General features: G+C 38.1%; 1 protein-coding gene across 6 annotated transcripts in view; it reads right to left on the bottom strand.

Annotated features, from left to right (window-relative positions):
- Positions 1 to 23,339, bottom strand: part of CDK14 (cyclin dependent kinase 14) — a 351,806-nt gene that overhangs the window by 218,953 nt on the left and 109,514 nt on the right. The gene's annotated exons all lie outside the window — the stretch shown is intronic.

The following is a 23,339-nucleotide window of genomic DNA, read 5'->3' as shown; positions in this document are numbered from 1 at the left end:
CCTTCCCATTCAATGCTATTTTCTCCTCCTTGCTGGTCAAACTCAGCCTTACTCTGAGGCCAAAACAAGCTGGAGCAAGACATTCTTCCTTTACACAGCCTCCTCTAAGTGAATCACTCATGTCAGAGCAACCAGACACCAAGAGCACTCCTACACTCAAAGTTTTTTTTTTTCTCTCAGACAAAAGTCAAGCATGTCTTTTCAAAGCATAATCTTTCCTATCCAACACAACAGAGCCGCTGTTTAAATTAAGTGCAGCGTCCATCCTGAGAAAAGAGTTTTAAGCAATAATACTCCCTTCTCTCAAATATAACAGATTTAATGAATCATTTGTATTAGCCCCTGAGAATAAATACATTGTATTTTCTCACTAATTTTTTAAAGGTACTAGCTCATGTTCTCAGAAAAGACAAAGACTTATCTAGTGAACTTTCAGGTAATCTCCTTCACTAATTTTTTTGACAACCTAATACATATTTAATGTTCATTCCATATTACATATTTAATGTTCCACAAGATGTGGCATATTTTAGCAATATATGCTGACAAGCCATGTGTTGTTACCAATGTCGTTCTGTTGTCAGTGCCTTGTCATCTCATGCACACATCTGAGCAGGACTATCAGTCACCCTAGCAAGTAAATAATAGATACAAAGACATGCAAATGAGTGGCACATTTCTAAACTGAATAATGTGGAACTTTCTTCTCTCACCCTTCTACTTTTGTCAAAGAAAAAAAAATGAAAGGTCAAACGTGTGTCTCAATCCTTTACTGTGCTCAAAGGAAGCTCCAGTGCTGCCACAGCACTGCTACCCCTTGCTGTCCTATTCAGGGTTTTCTATCAGGCTGAGGTAACTCCAGGGGTCAGCTGGCTTTGAATTAAGATAAGTACATATCTCTCATTCTGGTCTTTAGGAGATCAATCTGACAAGTTAATCACTCTAGGAAGCAACACAAAAGCAACATGGCATCTGGCTGCATCAGCGGTCCTCCACAAGCATCCTTAGCATCAAACTCAGGAATTCATCCTAGGCAGAAGGCAGACAGCAAAGAGGAAATACCACAAAGCTGCTTCAAAGAGACTATCATCACAGACATCATGAAGACAGGACTGCAAACCTGCAAGGAAACTTTTTGTCCAAGAATGAGGCAACCCTACAACCTGGATGAAGAGGTGAGAAGAAAAATTTCAAAAGAACTTACTTCAGCCTGCACTCCAAAGCTCATGCTATTTAGACAGCCAGCACAGAGGAGTCTTTCCTGTGCTCTTTGTTGCCACTGGGCTGTAAAATAGCTACTGTAATTACAAATAAGAATTGAGATCAGTGCATGTCTAGAAACTGTTAATATCCCACAAATTAAATAGAGGCCTTTATCAGAAAAGAAGAGCCATGAGCAATTTTCAAGGGATGCTCATCTTAGAACTTGGACAATTATTTGGAACTAAAGCTCACAGAGATTTGGATATGTTGGGTTTTTTTTAAAGACAACGATGAGAAATTGCTGCAGGAAAAAGGTATGGATACACAAAAAAGATAAAGAATAACTGTTCTGAAAGGTATCTTCTAACAGAAATAAGAACTTGTAACCTGGGGAAACCATAAGAAGATTTCACCTGAAGTAACTGAGGTTTTCACCAGCTCTTTCCTCAAACCTTATTGATCAACCACACATTCACAGACACTGTGAAAAAAAAACTTCCTCCTAGCAGAGCCTGTGTCAAACTCCAATGGCATTTATAGCCTCTGTCAGCTTTTGCTGTTCAGATCATCACCTGAGGCCTTTAATTCCTCTAGTTGGCCATTACTTTGTTGCTAGAATCTCTATAAGGGTCATTAAAGCTTAAACAGTACATTGAAAGCAGCTTACCTCAAGGTCTTTGCAAATACTGTCTCTTCCCTTCAGTCCCCTCCCCCACTCTTATTTATCTTCTCTAATATCCAATTCTCCCCTTTTACAGCCTCTGTAATCAGCATCTGCCATATATTACAAGAACTACAAAATATCACCTGCAGGGTGAAATTTCTGTCTTCTCCATTAAGCCAAGTGAAATACAGTAGGTAATATAGTACAGAGAGCAAAATCATCTTAATTGCATGAATTTTACACTGCAGAAATAACCAATTACACTATGAATTTACATTGTGAGAAAACAAATATAACTGGTGAAAGTAAGATAATTACCCCACATGTTCTTCTATCAGGACTTACTATTAAGAAGATTGCCTGTCTTATGAAAACATTGCTTTTTTTCTTTAAAAAAAAAGAGGGTGGGAGGGAAATTTAAAAGAGAAAAAAAAAAGGGGGGGGGGCAGAGAGGAAATTAAAGAGAAAAAAAAGTTGTATGAAACAGGTAAGCTGTTTCTTCTTCCACAGACTACTTTAAAAACAAAATGAAATATGAACTATAATATGGAGGTTTTTTTCCAGAAAAACAGCTTTTCAGCTGTTTTGACCTCTACACCACCTCTTTTGGGCAAGTTTTTACAGGAAGGGGATAGAACTTTGGATGAACTCCATTAATTCAAAGACAAAACCCAGAGATCCACATCCAAAAGAATAAAAAGGAGTCCAGAGAATCTGTCAGCATCAGCTTGAGACAAGGTTGATTTTACCTTTGAAGCTGCCAATGCAGCTGCTACTGGAGCTCAGTGAGCAGTCAGGTACTGCTGTGCCCGATGTTACTTCTAGAACAAAATAATTCCATCAGAGAAGGCCATCTCCACCCAGTGATTATCACCCATGGATTTCACAAAGAATTGTTTTCTTCTAAGATAAAAGGACTAAAATGTTGTTGAAAAAGCACTGTAACAACTGTACATTGTTGTTGCAGTGCTTTTCCAAAAGTGGAACCAATGTACTAGTACTCACCGTACTCTTAACGTGCATTTTTAATGACAAAATTATACAATGCTGCTTCAAAAGTACTGGCATTCTTTTTTTACCCTTGTTATGAAATGTAAGATAAACAGATGGCAGCACTTTTAATTAATTTCTCCAAAGAGTTCTGAGGAGGAACAGCAGCAAGGAATGTTAAAATTCATTTTCAAAACACTTTGGACAAAGTATTATATGGGCTTGAATGGCCAGGTGCTTTTTCTGTCACCTATGTTTGCACAGTCCCACACAGCCAATTCTAATAGTAAAACCCAGGGAAGGTGAATTGTTGACATACTTCAACAATTAACAACGTCCCAGATGATGATTTCTGTGACTTTTACACAAGCTCATGATCTGAGTTGCTAAATGTACCAACACTCCACACTTTCCATCAAGGGCTAATAACCATATTTGCATACTTAAAGGAAACACATTGCATTTGCTTGAATAACCATCACAGGCTTTGCTTCCAACAAGGGAACGCTCTCATCTATTATGAGCTCCTGGCAAGCTGCCATATCGCTTGTGCTGGTCAAGGAGGTTTTTGCTGTTCCCAGATGAGCTGGATTCTAAAGTACACTCACTCCACAAGCAAGGCAAGCCAGATGGACTGCAGCCAAGTCTTACCCAAGACCTGAGCAGCATCACTAAATCAGTGCTGTGCTCCCTGCGGGGTTCACAGCATCAGCTCAAGCCTGACACTCCATTTAACAAAGCCTTGTGACTTTTAGATCAGCCTCAGCTTGGGAGTGTTTTGAAAAAGGCTATTCCCATATCTCAAAGTAATATTTCACAGCTGTTTGATAAATTCAACAAAAGTAACTATTACTATTGACTCCCAGGTCACATAGAAGAACCTTTCACTAGCAAAGATAGTAGTTGTGGACATGGTAAGTACATTAAGCCCGAACATTAATTATGCTGCTTTGATCATCCATTCAGTCTTTCAATTCCTGAGTATCATTTTAATCTCATTTTGTGAAAAATCACAAACCTCCACTGGAGCTTTAGACAGAAGAATAACCCATGATTTTCAAACTGGCTGATATTTCAGTGACCTGGAAGCTTTTCTTAGCAGCAGCAGAACTCAGCCTCATGCTGCTCATATGCACCATAACGTACAACTGCTGATGATGCTCTCTCATATTTCCACATTTTCAATATTTTTCTAAAAAACATAACTATAAAAATACCTGCTTTCCTCAGTAGCTGGGGTGCCCTCTGGGATTACCATGCACCAATGCTAACTATTGCTCATGCTGCTACTCACATGCAGTGCTCACCCTTTCTCATTGCCACTCCAGGAGGATTTCTCTCATCAGGAGACTTTTGAAGACTGCACACCATGGAAGCTTGCACTTCTCTAATGCTGTTAAAGCAACTGTGCATCTTTGCTGCCCTGCTGGATTTCTGACATGCCAAAGAACACATATTCTAGTCAGTAACACAAATCTGTGAAAGCAAGTAAGCTGCTGTGCTTCAGAGCCAAACAACTTATCTTTAAAATTCTGCAGCTTGTCACACTCTGCAGACACAACGGTGCTCTGTCAGAGTGCCAACTTCCTTGCATACACACTTGGGATCAGCCTCTGAGCTCTCCTGGAAAGGCATCCTTAGTGAGAAAACATTCATGAGGTTTTTTTCTTATAATCATGTTTTCTGAACAAACACACTCAAATGTGTCTCACTGCCTGCACAAACTACAGTTCTGCTTCTTTCCCAGCAACTTATTTTCAATCTATACATCTTTCATAGCAATTTTTAAAATTTGGCCTGAGAGCACAACGTCCCATATACTTCTCATCCACTTCCCACACAGCAGGGTTTTCTGTGTGCAAAATGTTACTTAGAATTCTACCACAGAGACAGGAATTCAGCACTCTGTTGGTTTTGCAGCAATAAATATGCAGTAATTTCCTCCTCAGAAATGCAGTCCCCAAATCTACACTTTGCTGTTTTCCAGTTCACCCATCTGAAATTATTTACTATGAGCAAATAGCTTTGCTTCCCTAGAACCCTAACATAGCAAAATTAAACTCAGTGAAAACTGTACATCCTAGGTAAGACCACACTGACCAGAAACTTCCCATCTTCTCACCACAGGACATATTCTGCAGAATTATTATTATTTATAGCACATATGTAATCCCAAGTAATTTATTTTAGAGCTGCATACCTATAAACACACAGAATTGGTCAGCTTCCAATTTGATCTTAGTGGACACAATGCAATAAAGATAGGTAGGCCACTCTTCAGCTTGGAAGACTTTTTAGGAGGAAGTTTCATAACAAATTGCAAAAGAATTTGTGAGCTACAGAAAGAAAAATAAAAAGCAGAATAGAAAACTTTAGATGGGTTATTACATGAGCTTAGCTCAATTGCTTTCTTTAAAGCTAATTTGACCCTCATAAAAGTCTCTTCTAGATCTAACAAATAGTCTTTATTCTAGTTTTTTATTAAGTCAAAAAATGACAGTCTTCACATGCTTGCAAGTACTTGGTAGTCCTTCAACTGTAGGTTGCTTTGCTGGAGGGACTACATGGATAAAATTAGCTTCATTTACCTCCTCAGCTTCAATTCAGGCTTTCATGAGAGACTTGAAATTTTAAACAAATATTTTTTTTGTTTGTGAAATTTATTCTTGCTGCTCCTTCTTGAAAGTGTAGTGTGCTATTAGAGAAGAAATACAGAAAAAGGGGGTGTGTAGCAATGCATAGGCACCGTCAAAGGTTCTTTTTGTTACAGCTGTAGTCCCCTAAGCAAAAGGCAAGTCACAAACCTGCTAAAATCTCTTTGCCTATTGAACTGGAATAAAACACTGGAAGGACTGATCAAATAAGCCCTGAAAAGCACTACAATATATTATTCTAACAGTTATAGAGAAGACTGCTGCCATATGAAATGAATGTCTCTTTCATTACATTCTAGATATAAATACATGCATTGTGTATTGTTCCCAGTGCTCTTCCAACACAAGTGCAGATGGAGGTTAAAAATAATGAGACATCACCCTATTAAAGCCAGACTCTTTTGGAAAGCAATTACAATATGCTACTCCTATCTTGTAGCAGCCAGTCATATTTTGCCTTCCCCATCCATTTCAGTATTCAAAAGAAGAAACTGTGTAAACCAAAAATATGCAGTGTTTACAGAAAACAACTCTATAATGCAGGTAGCCTGTAAAAGCAGGAACAGTTCTATTACTTTTTGATGCACACATAGCATGACCAGGAATAATAACACAATCTATTTATAAAACCATCCCAGGCTGTTTTCAGCCCTGTTACTGTGATGAATTTCAGAAACTGTCTTCACATAAATAGGTATCTACCTTAGGATTACTTGAAAGTTTTCAACCTAAATAGTTCCTCCCATCTCTCAAAAACAGGCTTTAGTAACAACTTCTGTAACCCACAGAAAAACTTTCCCTTTGGAAAAAAACCCCAAACTCCTCAACCCAGTGTTTTGGAGTAGAGATTAAAAATCTGGGAAGAGGCCTTTAAAATAGAAATACACACTTTGCCATCTCTGTGAAACTACTCTAAATTTGGTTAAGTTAAAGCTTTGGAAAGCTTTTGTCTCTTTGGGTCAGCCTGACTGTCAGCAGTGTGAAAGGAAGGAGAAATACCAAAAAGGGGAGATGGCAGGAGGGGCTGTGATCCGCAGTGGAAGCTAGGACAGCTGGGTAAGGAGAAAAAAAAGCCACAGGACAAATGAACATCCTTCACAGGTGGAAAAATGCAGAAAATGGAAAGAGCACACAGGCAAGACAGAAAAGGGACAGGATGCAGAGTACAGGGTGAGCAAACATTTTGGGGGAAGCACACAAGAGCCTGCAGGTACTAGCACATATTTGCCACTGATGTCCATACAAGAACCCAAGATTCCCATGGCTTTCAGCAGGAATCAGTGAAAGTAGCTGGCAGTTTTCCTCTTCTCCTGCAATTTCAGCCTAGAGAGAGAAGCACCCTTCAAAGTAGCAGTTAACATTTCAGTTCAAGCAGGATGTGTTCATGAGAGCTAGCAAATATATTGAAACATTGGAGTGAGATGCAACACCAGAAAATAGAAGATAGATTTCCTCTTACTTTTTCAAACACTTGGAACATTACTTACACAAAAATCCAAATGAAAATAAACAATGCTAGGCCAAGTGCTCAAAACAGAGATGGACTACAATTACAGGGGCTGCCACAATGCAAACTCCATTCCTGATGTTACTACCATGAGACAAGCCAGAGTTTCAGTTCACAGCTGCTTCACATCTATCTTGCATTTATCTCACTTTGACAACCTGCAAATTCACAGCCCAACTTCTCCTGCAGTGGCCAACTTTTGTGCTTGTACCCATTAACTGTTCTCAGGTCTTCAATTTTGTGTTACAGATGGAATAAATACAGTGGAAGGATCTTGCGCATTCATGAGAGAAGGTGAAAACTCTACGAGGTCTAAGCCAGAAGAAAATCAGCCTGATCTTTACCCTTACTTTACCACTGACTAAGCATAACTTTAAGTCACTCAAGCTGATAATATTACCATGTCCCTCATTTTCTGAATATTTCCACTTTTGATCTTCATTCACACTTACCAGAACAGCAGAGTGCATCCAATTATTACAGAATCCCAAGCAACACTGTACACTGATATTACCCAGCATTATGCAAGTATTTGAAAGTCATCTCAAAATCATCATTTAAAAGGACTCTTGGCAAGTGGGGCGCTGACAAGATGAACAAATATTTAAGTAGTCAGAGTAGAATGACGAGTGTTCTAGAAATTTTCAAAACCATCTGTGTTTTAGTAATGCACAGTAGGTGCCTATAGCTAGAGCCACCCATCAAGAACATTAAATTAAATTAATCAATCATCATCTGACACAGGCAGAGATCACACAGCAGGAGAAAACATGGTGCTGTTGTGTAATTAAGAAAAGAACAGTAGAAGAAGAGAGACCAAATTAAGTTTTCACAGGTAAACTTAATTCTGACAACTTCTGCATGATTGACTTTGCAACCATAATAAAGATCCTCTGATGTAAATGGTATATCTGCAATATTAGTATTACATTGTCCAAATGAGGGAGTAAATAACTGAGTACCAGCACCGAATCTCATGCTCTGCTGAAGTCAATGAGCATTTTGTTACTCACTTTTACCAATGCATCAATATGACAAGAAATCACTTAACCTTATGTACCTGCAATGAATATTTTTTTTGTACACAGAAGACAGAAAAGCATCACAGGAAATAATTAAATTGCATTGACACGAAACTCAGTTGCCTACCAGCATGCTTGAGCCACTAGTTACAAATGAGGAATTCTACAGAAAAGCTATTTTAGAAAAAAATTACTTTTGCTCTATTTCTCAGTGGGCCATTTCCTTCAGAAAAAAAAAAACTGCACAAAAAGCAAACTCATTTGTCAGCACTCACTTCAGGCAGCAGGAAAAAAAGGCTTGTGGCATATGTCTTTCTATTTTTCAAAAAGGGAGCGAGACAGGAGTCTTTAAAAGATCATGTCAACTTTCTTTTTCTGGGTGGGTGAGGCTCAACATGCCTCTTTGCCCATAAGTGGAAAATAAAGCTGGAATGCTCATAGCATTGCTGCGTCTCTTGTGGAGTGGTTTAGATGTGAAAGAAAGGCAGACTCAGTAGAAAGCTAGAAAACAACTATTTTTACAACTATTTTAGTAAACAAAATCAATCACAGTGAAAATAAGGCATAGTGCTCTGTAACTGAAAAGAGAAAAAACATGGAGTATATATATAAGAAATGAACAAAAATGTCATAATGAAGCAAATTAGGTGCAGTTACTGTGTAACTTGCCCTAAAAACAACTCAAAACAATGAACTATTAGGCTCTGAAGCATCATTAGAATGAATGATATATGAATAATATCTAGAACATTTTTAAAACATGTTTAAGGACAGGAAATAACTTTAATTCAGACTAGATCTCTTTGATGTCAAATAACATTTGTAATTTATTTTTCTTTTCCATATAAAAATATGCTAAGCATGCAGACTACAAAATGGCAATATTCCATCAAGTAACTTGTAAACTAATTTCAACCATGAAAGAAGCAATAGTGATGAAGCAAGTTTGCAGACACTATAGCAGCAAAACCCAGTGAAGGTTAAATTCTTTTCCAGACTAAATTAGTTGAAAGATTATATCAGCAATGGACAGCCATGCTCTACCATGGCCAATAAAGCCACTTGGTGCCAACACGGCTGGACATCTACTAGGCAAGCACATACTCTGAAAATACATTATAAGTGGTTTTTTCCACACGTGAAGGCCCTATCAATTCACAAAGGGCAGATATATGTTCCTCCTTCTGCATTTGCCCTGTGGTCTCTAGGTATTGTCTTGGTTCTCACCTCATCACTGAATTGTCATTTACTCTTGCAGTTCATAGTACCCATCAACAGTGTCAGTGGAATTCAAAGTGCAAGCAATAGAGAGGAAACAAAAATTTGGAGTCTCAGGATTTTTGCTTTACTCACCTCAGAATGTAACTATATCCAAATCAGTATGACTGCAAACTTTGCAAATTTACATTTAAATGACAGTGAGACCTGTTCTTATCACGCACTCTCTGGAGCAGCATGTGCTTTTTGAAAGGTTAGGGACATTGTTCAACTTGGAAATATGTGTTATACAGAACAAAAATTTTCATTTAAGCAAAAGATATCAAGCCCTGTATGTTTCTTTGAAAAGCAGCTGGCCCTCATAGAGAGGTGCCAGAACAGAAAAGATGAGCTGAAGGAATGTCTCAGCTTCACGGAGATGACAGCCATAGCTGACAGTGACAGGGTGCAAAAGTTAAGTGATGCTCAGAGAAGACCTAATTGAGCTAAGGTAGTGATTTCTATCCTCCTACTTTTGCTAAAAACATACCCATAATTTTCAAGTACAGATTCAAAATTACCTGTGCAGTTGCATGACATGGATCAAACTATGGATCTAAATCATACTGGAAGCCATTCTGAGCAATGGCATAATTAAAGCACTCCTAACAAATGTGAGAAAACACATTAAAAGGATCTTCAAGCATAACCCATTAACACCACAGGTGGTAAGAATATTTTTTAAAGAACAACTCAACAGCTTGTCTGTCTACTACATACAGATATAAAACATCCAGCCCCCTTGAAAATATACTCAGTTCTTCCATCCTGTTGTGTCATTCATCAATTATAATTACAGCAATTTACCGTTTGCTTTTCCAGATAAAATTCTTTTTATAGAATCATAGTAATTAACAATGACAGTAGCAAAATTGATAGCCCTGCTTCTTAAAGTACCCATTCCTCTAAAATGACACTACTGCCTTAACAGACTTTAAACAAATGTCCTCATCTTTTCCAATTTATGTCTAACAGTGTTTGTTCCAGTCAAAACAGGTCAGCTCTTTTCCAAGAGAGAACTAGAGAACAAATATGCTCTTTAATGCGGCTGACCTTGCTTTCAAACAGTTCTCTGAATTCATTCATTGAAAGGGGGCCTTCAAAAGTAAGACTTCAGATCAAGGAAATGCTTTTTCTAGTTTCTGTGAAAATTTGTCCAATTTCTCAAAGTTTACATCTAGTCAATGGAAAAATGTATTTAGCAGCTAAAATATCCCAGAGAATCCATCTTCCCTGTCTGAGCCAAGAACTCTGGAGTACAACATTAGTTACAGACAGGACAGCGTCATCAGGAGAAAATTTCTAACAGTTTCCCCAAAATCTCAATCACAAACCTGATTTTGGCTGAATGCATTTCCAAGTCCTGTGTTCCACTTCTGCTCCCCCCTCTTCAACCCTGCTAATGAACAAATAGTGGGAAATGCTCAGCCTGTCCAATGAGATTTCCCATTCTCCATGCCACACGCTCCTGACTGAGCCCAGACAAAGTCATCAACCCTTCCCTTCTTGCTACTATTGCTTTCTACCCTGGTGCTGCTTTGAATGACCCTGAACTTGCATTTTTTCAAGCTCACTGTGACAGTTGGTGTAATCCTCACACCAATCCATTTCTCCTAGTTCTCCTCCCTACCACTGCCCAGATATGGACAGTGCCAAGCATTCAGCGGGGCAGTCTTCTCCAGGCTGCTAGAGCATGTCAGAAAGGGAAACAAGAAAGCTAGAGGGAATGCAGAAGGGAAAAGGGGACAAAAATGCATTGATAATGCAAGTAGAGTTTATAATGCTGTCAATACGAGAAAAAAAAATCCAAAACCAAAGTTAAACGCAAAGCAGGAGGTTTACACCTCTGCAAATAAAATTGCTACCTTAAAAGCCAGTTTCACAAAGGGACTTTCATAGGCTCAGGACAAGCTAACAAGCCAAAATCCAAGAGCTTAAATCCTGGTTCATCATCCCACATAGTACATGAGCCTAGAGATACAGATGATTCTTTAGCTGGCTCTTTAAATCCTTGTTGCTTATTGTTATATGCAAACAAAAAAGTGACTTGCTAAGCAAACAGAAGAAGGAAGAAAGTTCTTGTTCCTAAAGAGAAATGGAACTGAAAACAACTAGGGCACCTTAAGCAGCAGGACGTAGAAGAAGCAAGACGACATGCCTAAATTGTATTTCTCTATAACTTCCATATTGAGTTAGAAAGACAAAGCAAATAAAATACTAACAGATTGAGTGGCTCAATCAATATAGCTGAAACTCTTCCTGATGAGCTCCTATTTACTTGCAGAAACCAAGCAAGGAGAAACACCAAACTTCAGCTGTTTATTTGATTTGACCAAGCACAAACTGGACTAGGCCACTCAGTGTAATTATGGTGCCAGTATGGGACCTGAACACCACAAAACTACTGGATATAATCTCCTTATCAATGTAGCACTATCACAGGGTCAAAGATGAAACTATCATCTCACCAACTGATCCCACACAAACTTGCCCAACACAAACAAAACACTCTTCAGTGCAATGCAAGTGCACTGAAGTTTTAAGTTCAGTGTAAGCAACAATTTCACACACATTAAGACCAAGGTTCAGGAATATGGCAAAGCCATGATTGCTTTGAAGTAGTTTCTGAACGCCTTTGTAATGTTTTTATTTTTTCTGTAAAGAATCCTTTTCCAAGCAACTCTTGAAGATAGCTGATCTGCAACAGTATTTTGAGATACTGCAAAAGGGCAAACACATTTTTAGTTTCTACAACTAAAGTGAGAACATCTTAGTATTCTGGAAAACACAGCCCAAGCACTGTAGAGTCCTTGGAGCTCTTTACTAGCGAGTTGCTGCCTCATCACCTCATGCCAAGGAAATAAAGAATGACTTAACAAAGCCACCAGATTTTTATCAGCCAAGTTTTTCTCCCAAACGAACACAATCTGACCTAAAAAAGGTCACAGGAATTGCAGAAGCAAGCCTATTACCCACAGGCACCAGTGAATCTTTTTCCTCCTTCAGCATGGCTAGTTAGTGTGTATGTATGTTATATCAGACATTCTGCAACAGCAAACTTTACCTCTAAGGGAAATTGATAAATAAGGAATACTAAATCCCTGTTCCAACACATGCCAGAAAGCTTTGGCTAAAAATCAAGAATTGGTTGCACTGAAAACTCTAAGAGCACATTCCAGTTCAGATACTGATATTAAAATAGTGGCAGCCAAAGTGCTAACATTCACAAGGCTAAACATTCTCCTTAAACTCACAACAAAGTTCAATATTTCAAATAACACCAGACTTACGAAAGCAGAACAGAAATATTCCCAAATAAAAAAAAAAGGAAATATCAGTCAATGAAACAGGCACAGGAACCTTACTCATTTAGGCTCAGCACCCCAGTGATGACAGATCACACACTCTGTAAGGTGCATCAAAATGCCTCTCCCCCAGCTGGCTTGGAAGCTTATATATGACAGCCTGATAATATTTGAAACAGACTGACAAGATCTCCACACAAAAACAAACCTGGTCTGAGGCAGGAAAACACATTCCTCTCCCCAAGTTCTCTGGCCACAACAAACTACACCTAAAATATTAAGAACCATTTACCCAAGAAGAAACTACAGTTGAATACCCTTATCTTGAAGGTATCTTTGATGTTAACTATACAATGAGTGCTACACGTGAATAGGAAACACAGCAGTCTCTTTGTCCTGAAGGAGTGTATGATTATCTGCAGGTATTTTTATGACATTTTGTTGGGCTTTAACAAGTGCTGTTAAAAAAAACTTGTCCTTGTATACAGTTTGGATTTCATTTCACTTAAGAAGCTTTTATAAACTTGTTTACATAATTTTCAGAGATGTAGATTCATAACTGTCAATGATTTTACAAGGTTAATGGCCTCTGTAATTAAAACAAATTAATGAGAAACTCAACTTTAAATTTATGCACTTCAGTCAACCAGAAAAACAGCAAACTCTGCAAAGAACGTGGGTGTATGAACCAGACTAAACTCACCTTTTGCTGATTGCTCCAAAGCAATGTACAGAAAAGGAGATATTTCTATTAATGATGCACTTAGACTCTGGAGTATTTTGAAACCTACAATTCTAGGAACCAAGATAATTGGAATTTCTAGTCTAGTTTCCAGATCTAGATGCATCTGAGACATACTTTTAGTCCAGAGGTTAACAAACAACAAACACAGAAACCAGAATAAAACTTTGTACCGTATGATACTGAAGGCTCAAAAATGCAGATTGTCTTTTCAGGAGCATACCTGTCATGGAAGATAGTTTAAATTTACATTAAACCTCACTACTTTATTTTTTTATTTGGACCTCCAGCTTTTAATTAGTATATTTTTAAATAAATGAATTGAATCCATATAATGCCTCAAAAATTTTATATTGAATAAATTACATACATTAGCAAGAAAAAGCCTAGATTACACCATAGTTTTTTTAAGGTTAAATAATCTGAAGTTGTAATAACTATAACCAAATTTCTTTGTGGAACTAAAACTTCTGCCATCCAAATTTCACTTAAGAGCTTGATTCAACAGTAACAACACATCAGAAATTCAGTCTAGAAAAAATTAAAAGGATAAAATCTCCTGATATTTAAGGGGGTTTTTTAAGGTTCAAAGTTTTCCTATTGCCTCAGAGAGGTCAAAAGTTGCTTTGTGCTCTTGAACTGTGATCAGGAGTTATTTACATGTAATTGAAAGCGACATTCTTGTCCACAGCCATAAAAATGGATGAAAAACATGAAGGCATGGGCTGATGGCAAGAGGGGACTATTATTAATGCAATTCATAAGCCTCTTGGACTGCTGGTAGAAATCTGACAGAAAGGTGATAAAGTCTTGAACACAGTATCCACAGATATATACTTTTATAGGTTATTTAGTTTGATCTCCTTAGCACAAGAAGCCATTTCCAAGCTCATACATTTTTTACTGAGTATATCTTTAGAAAGACATCCATTGTCTTCCAACAGCCCAGCAGCATAAGTGCCCCAAACTTCATTCCCATTTGGAAGAGCAGGAAGCCCATCTAATCCTTACACTGATAACTTAAGCAAAGCCTGCTTCATCAGACTTTTAATGGAGACTATACATTGCTCCAAAACTTATTCTTTGGCTTTTATATAGATTTGTACTAATTTGTGCAAGCAAGACAGAGACAGCAGCATTCAGACACACATCAATGCGATCACTTGAATTTCGTTTGTGAGCCACAGCTACAACCCTTTGCTTCTCCACTGGCATGCAAAATAAAGCATTTTTGATTATGCAAATAGCCTCTGTTTTGTGAATAGGGCCTCAAGTGATTCAAATGCTAATTCTGTTAGAAACCTTGATGCAAAGCCAGTATTTCAACCATGTCAGCTTTATAACCAAGACTTTCTGAGAAACACGTAATTGCAAATTGAAAAATATCTTTTAGAACCAGAAATACATAAAGTAACCTAGAGAAGTAGGAAAGTTTTTACAGCTTTCTGTCAATGGCCCTGCAACCTGCTGGGTTTTGCTTTGAGTTAGATGCCCCTTCAGGAACTGGCAGTTTCCTAGCAGAGGCAGTGTAGGCACTGCTGCACTGAGAAAACCAGATATGAAAAAACAAAAGCAAATTTTTATCTTGTCCAGAGAACAGTGTTGTATATAGTTGGGGTTTCCATCTTGTTTTCTTAATAAAACTTTCACACAAGCCGGTGAATGCCTGCATGAAAATGTTCTTGCCATTATTAAACACATTTTTTGAGACCTCAGAGCACACAAAAGAGTGAGAATGCATCCCTAATTTCAGAGAAATAGGGGGAAAGGGAAATGAGTGAGAATGTGGACGTGAAATGTGTAAAAAGCTTTTCTTTTTAGTTTGAAAGTTTTGATTTACTTTTCTTCCCTCAACTAGTTGCATTTAATGTACTACAGTACTTTGTCCTCTCAATTTTAGGAGATATGAGGGAAGGGAGAATGTTTTCAGATGGAAATCAGCCTGTGTGCAAAGCTGATGGTACATTCCTACGACCCTCTTGACTTCTTTCATTGCTCTGCTCAGGAAAACCAGCTGATAAATAAGGCTAAGAAAAACCTGTGGATCTAATTACTTGTACATTAAAGTAATTAGCTGTACAACTAAGGCTTCAAAGAACTAACCTGCAGTTTAAATTGCCTACAGAGGAAAAAAAATAAAGGATGTTAGGAAACTTCCATATGAGGTCCAAAGCAAAAAGTTAAATAATATAAACTGTCATTGACAGTGCCAGTTTTGAGCATCTCCTCAAGGTAAAACCCAGAGGATAGAATCCTTATTTGCATTAAGCCCCTCCTAACACCCCAAAGTAACCGTGAAAGAAAACTGTGGTCTATACCACTTCAGCACTGATTAAGGGAACTCTGAAACATGCACCACAAAACACACACTACAAACAAGTTAGATCAGATCAGAACAGGTATAAATCACTGGGTTTAAGCACACCTAAAATATCCTTATTTACAAGGCTTCCTCCATTCATTTTGTTTTAAGTTCACTTTTTTCCTCTTAGCTCCAGCTAAATCTGCTGCCAGCTGAGAAGCTGTGGAAGTTTGTGAGAAGCGGCTCAGACCTCAAAAATTCAGAAATGCACAGTTCCAAATTCTGCAGCTGAACATCCCATAGTGATGACTTTTAGACTCCACTATCATGGTTTATATTTCAGTAAAGGGGTCAGAGGTGGGAGGTCACACATCCTATTACCAGTCTCTGACCCATCCAGTTCCCCTCCATCTCATCAGAAAAATGCAACACATGATCAGCTTCTTTTTGAATATTGCTTACTCGGGGAGAACATTCTGAAGTAAAATAATGTGGATATTCATTTTCATTGCTTTGAAGAAGACAGCAAAGGTCAAGTTCTAATATTGAAATGCTCCTCTCTTCATATTGGTCAAAGCCTGGAAGCAGTAACTCCACCCATGCTGGAAGAAGAGACCCCATTATGAAGCCTGTATTCCAGTTCTGTATAATTCCTGAAAGAATCTCCCACCTCTCCCAGCAAAAACTGAAAAACTGAACTGAAGTGTCTGCAATACAATCTCCAGGCTATGGAAAAATACAAAAGAGAAAAAAGAGCAGTGCTGTCTCCCAAAGGAATGGTCTCAGCCAGACAACTGTGCCTACAGCATCTGACAGCAGGTAGACCAAAGATAAAAAGGAGCCTGTGTAGAAACAGAAAAGAAGGAATATATTTTGTCTCACATATATAACTTTAAAATAAGATGTATTTGCTACCACTTTTTTCACTGTTTTGATTATAACTGACCTTCTCCTTCCTATGAGAAAGGTATTAGTGTTTCTTAATGACTACTATACTGCCATATTTCATGCCAGTACAAAGATGTAAGCTGCTGAAAATATTTCTCATCTATTTCAAAATTCAGAAACAATTCATGCTTAAAATTTTCAGCAAATTACTGTGAACTATACATAGCATTTAACCATACTAGGATTTTTACTTCCCTGTATATATGACATATTTAAGGAAGAATTGAATCATTACCACAAAAGATGGGAGTAAAAAGCAGCAAAACAAAATGCTGCAGTAGTCTCACTCTCTCAGGCTCCCTATCTTCTCAACTAGCAAGTCTCCACTTATGTCATGGCCCCATAATTTGAAAATAAGTGTTATTTTCCCTTTGATATAGGAATGATTTGTTAGATATTAAAACAGAAGAGTGTCTTGTATCTGTACAGACTAAAGGTGCTAAATTTGATAAATAAGTTAAAAATTTGAAATATGCTAGTGGATTTTTCTCAAAGGAAGTAAAAGTATTTATTGTGCTGTGGACAAAAGCATTGAAAACAATCCATTGTTGTGGATCCAGCAGAAGCACATGCTCATCTTCATTGCTACATTCATGTCTGAAGAATCAAGACAGTGTTTAAATTATTCATACACATCAAGAGAATTAGGATAATTCATTCATGAACTTTCTGTGTTAGAAATACACAAAACTGTTCTGATGATGTTTATGAAAGATGACTGAAATCAGTAGCAAGAAGATGGTGGCATGTCTCAGACATGACTTTTGATGAAGGGGGACGACTTCCACAGGAAGCATTTTTACTTTATCCAGAGCTGGGTACATGACCAATTCACATTACACGCTCTCTGGGTTGATCAAAGACAGTATGTGACCCATCACAGGGGATTTTGCTCTTTAGGGGACAGGATTAATTGTTTTTCTAAGTCTTAAAAACATACAGGAACACACATATGCACCCATACACTTCTTTCCATACATGTCGTGGTGTATCGCTTTCAAGGGGGAGAGCTGTAACACACCTGAAACCAGACAACCTTCTAAGGTCCTTACTTTGTACTTTACCCAAAGTTGAAACCAATTTTGCTGAGATTCCACAGCCATCTACTAGGTTTGCATGTTAAGACGACCATGGATAAAACTGAAGCTGACTAAACTGATTTGAACACTGAGTTGCCACCTTGCTTTGGTATTTTTGAAATCCAGGACACAGCAATGGAAAAACACACACAGAGATCTTGACAAAGACAAATGTCTTTGTGCATATTTGAATTCACCACTTTCATCATAAGGGTAAATGATATTGTTGCCTAGATTATCCCTTTTGCAAAAGGGAGATACAATAAAGAAAAAAACAATTAGAAGAACTACCTAGGTTCAGCAGATATTTCTTTGCCTCAACATCAGAGATAAATTTTTATTTCACCAGGTGGCCATGGAAGGTACTGACACTTGGATGCCTGAGGGTCTACAAGCAGTTTCAGTTGAGACATGCCATCCCTTGCCAGCACCTCCACTCATATTAAGAAGCTGGTTTCTGTACTACCAATTCCATCTGCTCCAACTGGGATATGGTCACAAGGAAAAAACTAATGTTACTTGGAGAAGTAACATTCTTTTGCTGGCAGAATGTGCTGTAAGAGGAAATTAAATTTGCATACAGCATAAAAAGGCAGACTCTCAACAACTTCAACTCAAACAAGAAAGCCATGAGGGCTGCATAAGGTTCTGTATGACTTATAGATGCATATTATCATTATATATGAAGGATTGACAGCCTTCTTGTATCCTCCAAATTCTGTGATTGTCATGTGCTTTCTACCCTTCTTGTCATACTATCAGGGACAACAAGACCAAAATCTACAAGGCAACAGCTCCAACTTGTGCATTAACAAGGAAAGAAGAAACAGCTTTTGAGCAGAAGTCTGCTCTAAGCAGAAAGCCCCAGGGGCACAAAGCAAGTCAGAGAGCCCTGAAACTCAGGTCAGAGGAAACTGTAAGCAAAAGCCATACCAAAAAGGGTTCAATAGCACTTGTGAACTAATGGATTTGCAACCTTCCAGCGCAGAAACTGGCACAAGATCCCTTATCCAACACTTTCCATGAGAGTAATGAGGATGCACAGACAACTGCTTCAGTGGAAGTAGGGCAGAGCCTGAAAGGTCTGCCATTAAGGTAACATAACAAGGATGAAGAAAGAATTCTTGCTGGCAAAATGATCATATTAAAAAAAAAAATTTTCAAAGTGTCACCTCATTCTCTTCTTGCTTGAACTGTGCTCAAGAACAAAAGGCAGAAGAAGGTCACAGCCTAAACATCAAAAGTACTGAATAAAGATTCAATTGATACAGTCATGTTCCACCTCAGCAGGCCACAGATAAAATGTTGGAGGGGGAACAGGAGGAGGACAGAGGGGATGGAATATTCTGTGGAACAAATCTAGTTCTATGAAATGGGATAATTTGGAATTTGCACTTGTACTTCTCAGAAAAGCGCGACACTTTTCCTAGATGATGGAAGCTCATTATATATTTTAAAATTCATAACATGATTCTCAAAGGGAAACACTATAATTTATGCTATATTTATGTAATCCCAGCTCTCCTGAAGGTTTTCTAATTGAGAAAACTGCTGATTTGTTAGATGGTTAAAAAATAAAAAAGGGGGGGGGGGGGAAGGAAAGACTATGTTCAGTCTGTGAATAGTCAAGTACAAAAAAACAAACAGGACAGACTTTTCCAATCTACCATTTCTGACCACCCTGTGTGGACAGAAGCTTTCATGTGGCCCACCAAAAAGAACTAAGTAGCACAACGTAATTTGGACACACTAAAAAGCAGAATAAAATAACATCATAATTTGCACTGTATATGAGACTAGAAAACGATCAGATCTCCCACGTTCATCTTGGATGACAAGGAATTCAGTTCACCTGCTTCAGCCAGCCAATTCAAATGCTTTCAGGGAAAAGCAAATGAGTACTGTCAGTAAAAAAAATTAGCAGCCAGTCAGGGCTGGAGAGAGCAGCAGGAGGCAAAGCAGAGTAAAGATGAAACTCCTGCTGCTTCCGAACTCCATATCACATTGCCAAAGATCTAACACGCTTCTTGTAGGCGTACACAACTGCACATGCAGGAGAAAGCATAAATGAAACATAGCTGAAAATGTGACCTATCAAAAAAATATTCAGAAAAAACCTCCAGAAATTAAAAGCAATTTGTCTACTATAAATGTTCAAGAAGAAATAATATCCACTTCTTTGCAACACGAAAGGGTATTTAATAAGTAACCTCCAAAAGTCTCAGAAATTTTAAAAGTTTACTTCATTTCATGATAAAGGTCCTAGGAACATCCTTTTCCAAATGTAGTTTTTGAAGCCCAGCCTGTCTTAATTTGAGAAATCTTTTAACTCAAGGAAACTGACAGCTTGGGTAAGGCTGCAGGGTGACCATAAGAGAAAGAGACAAGACAGAGAAATAAAAATTGCTGGAGTTTCTTTACTTTTGAATATTCTTGACCTTAAATATCCAATGACACAGTGTCCCAGAGGTTCTTGGCTTGCACGTTTTATTTTTAACAACTCTGAAAAACAAAGCTGTTACGACTCCAAGTCCAACTGGCTTTGCAGGGACTTTACAGCTAATTGAGCCGTCGCTATTTAGCCTGCAGTAGGCACCAGCTCTGCCAGCTCTGTAGGCCATGAAAAAGTTCCCCAAGCTACAGCCAAGCTACTGTCCTTTCCTTTTTTTACTTCACTGCTCCAAAGCAATGTGGCTTTTGGGGAGAGTGAGCTTATCCTCAGGCTCCAAACCATAGACACAAACCCCCTATAGTAACTCTTGTGACACGCACGCTCAGAATAGCTACATCTCCATAATCTTAAACATAACCTCTTGAAATTCCCTGAGGCTTGTTGAACCAGATACATGTGAGGCTTTTACTCATTTCAATTATGGAAATTCAAATTTCTTGACTGGGCTTTGTAAAGGAAATCTGAAAGTCCTCCAAATTCCTATTACTAAAAAGAAAGCAGTTGTTAAGCTTCCTTATTAGGAAAAAAAAACCTCACAACAAAAAACCACCCAAACCAATCCTGAATAAAATTACTAGATTTACTTTATGTAAGTGGATGATTTAACTTCCAATTAAAAAAAAAATAATAATTCTTTACTGGAAGATGAAGACAGGATTTTCACTGCAATTTTCATGTTTGCCTTCTAGCAGTAGATCAACCAATGACTCTTCAAAGAATACAGGCAGATATTGTTTCACTGTGACCTTGACTTATGGCACATAATATTCCAGGCCTACTCTAATACAACAAATAGGAGGCTTATGACTGTGAGTCATCCCGCCAGTGCCATGAGGTCATTTGTTGACTTCAGTGGTGTAAAGACCATTGGGCTACACATCACTGAGCTGGGGAGTGCCTGCAATAACTCAGGTCATAATTCAGGATGAGGTCGCAAGAATCATACCCACTGAGTCCAAATACAATTTTCTGGAGCTCTTCCTTAAATGGTATGGGTGCAGAATCTGCTGTTTCTCCAGGATAATAGAAAAGCTCAGCTCCTTTACATCGCTTGCAGCTCTGTTAACACCAATCACTGTTTTCCATTGGGCACCAGTTAGGAACAGTAGGCAATAAATTACACATTCACTCAGGTAAGAGCTTTGTCTTGGCAAACTCCTGATCTTCCCTGTATTCTTTTCATAGCAGTTATTCCATTTTGATTTTCTACAGATAAGTTTTGTAAAGATTTATCCCCTTCAGCTTGATAATTTCAGAAAGGGAGGCCTCAGAAAACCTCCCATCTTCAAAGAGACTGTGTGGTATAAATATATATCCTGAGGATAATGCATTATATATTACAATATAGAAAACATCATATATAAAACACAGACTATAGAAATCCTGGGGAATAAATGTGAACTCACAACTCATTTCTTTCTTAGAGACTGTTTCAGGTTTTCATTTTTTGTTTCCATTATAATCATAAAATAGCCCAGTCAGAAGAGACCTTAAAGATCATCAAGTTCCAACCCCCTGGCATAGGCAGGGACACCTTTCACTAGACCACATTGCTCAGAGCCTCAATCAAACTGGCCTTGAACATTTCCAGGGATGGGACAGCCACAATTTCTCTGGGCAACCTGTTCCAGTGCCTCACAACCCTCACAGTAAAGAAATTCTTCTTAATAGCCACTCTTTGTCAGTTTAAAGCCATTTCCTTGCGTCCTGTCACCACATGCTCTTGTTAAAAGTCCCTCTCTGTCTTTCTTGTAGGCACCTTCAGGTACTGGAGAGCTGCAATTGGTAATTCCTAAGCCTTCCCTTTTCCAGACTGAATAAACCCAATTCTCTCAGCCTTCCTCACAGGAAAGCTGCTCTATCCCTCTAATCATCTTGGCAGCCCTCTCTTGACTCACTGCTACCACACAGTGAGATAAGGATGCAGAGACCCAAAGCTCTGAAGACTTCTGAAGATGTTCTGTGGCCAATAGTCAAGCATCTCTCTTCCATGCTCTATATTGGCACTCAGATGCACTAAGCATTCTCCCCCAACTCAAAAAATGAACTTATTCAATATGCATGATAAAATATTTAAAAATTAAAAAAATAATCATTAAGTCATTCCTATATTATTTGTAATTTTATAATGCAATACAGCAGATGCTTCCAGAGCACTTATGTTGTATTTCTGCATGCTGCTATCCATACATGGCATTAAGACCACAGCCTTTGACAATGAAGTAGATGGAAAAGTATCATCTGAGAAACTGCCAAATCAAAGATGTAGAAACTGTCACATGAGCACCTTTAAAAGTGACACAAATGGGTACAAATACATATAAATTACAACATGTGAATACAGTCATTAATAAAAAGAAAAACAAACTGAAAGTTGCCCAATCATGGCAATTAAATGACAAGTACAAAAATAGCTACTAAACTTGATGATGCTTTGAAACACCATCCAGACCTATGGGAAATGAAACATTTCAATAGACCAAAACCCTGGAATAAGGTTTTATTGCTATAGTAAATAGCAATATTTTCAAGAGCGGAAAATTAAAAACAAAGGCAAAAAAAGTTTTCATGAATGGGATGGGGAAGAAAGAATTTTGTTACCCAAGAAAGGAACACAGTAAGCAAGTTACCTCAGAAGCAAGGTGCTGATAAAGCCAAGGGATGTTTGTCTATATATGAACCCAAAAAGCAAAATTGTTGTCATGCTGGATAAAAGCAATATTATTACCCAAAATGAAAAAAAAGATAACTAAAGCACTGTTAATCAAGCTGTTCCCAGAATTAGAATCTACCACACAGTTCAGCATTTAGCCTAGATGAACATATGATTCTACAGGAAATTAAGAGAATGAAATACCCGAGATAAAAGTTAAGGTCAGTGACCTTTTCTCCTGGCTGCTGTGGGTTTAATAATACTTCAAGTCTGATGCTGAACCATCTCTGAACAGTTGATAAAGAACATTACAGTAAAAGGACAAACCACAACTTGACTAACACAGAAAACAAATAACTTGCTAATCTGTATACTACCGAATTTATTTTAAATGCAAAAATGGGATGTAAATGTCTTTCAGACTCCACAGTGTTTTGGATATCACTGTTGCAGGCACACTTAGCCCACAACAGTGAAATGGTGGGCTGAGTCACTCATATAAATGTTATCAGAAAATCTCATTGATTTATCCCACTCAAGTACATACACCAAATCAGTTGT

This window comes from Melospiza georgiana, chromosome 1, assembly GCF_028018845.1.
Source record: "Melospiza georgiana isolate bMelGeo1 chromosome 1, bMelGeo1.pri, whole genome shotgun sequence".
Classification (NCBI taxonomy): domain Eukaryota; kingdom Metazoa; phylum Chordata; class Aves; order Passeriformes; family Passerellidae; genus Melospiza; species Melospiza georgiana.
The sequence above is the reverse complement of the archived record's forward strand: the minus strand, read 5'-3'. Positions and strand labels throughout refer to the sequence as shown.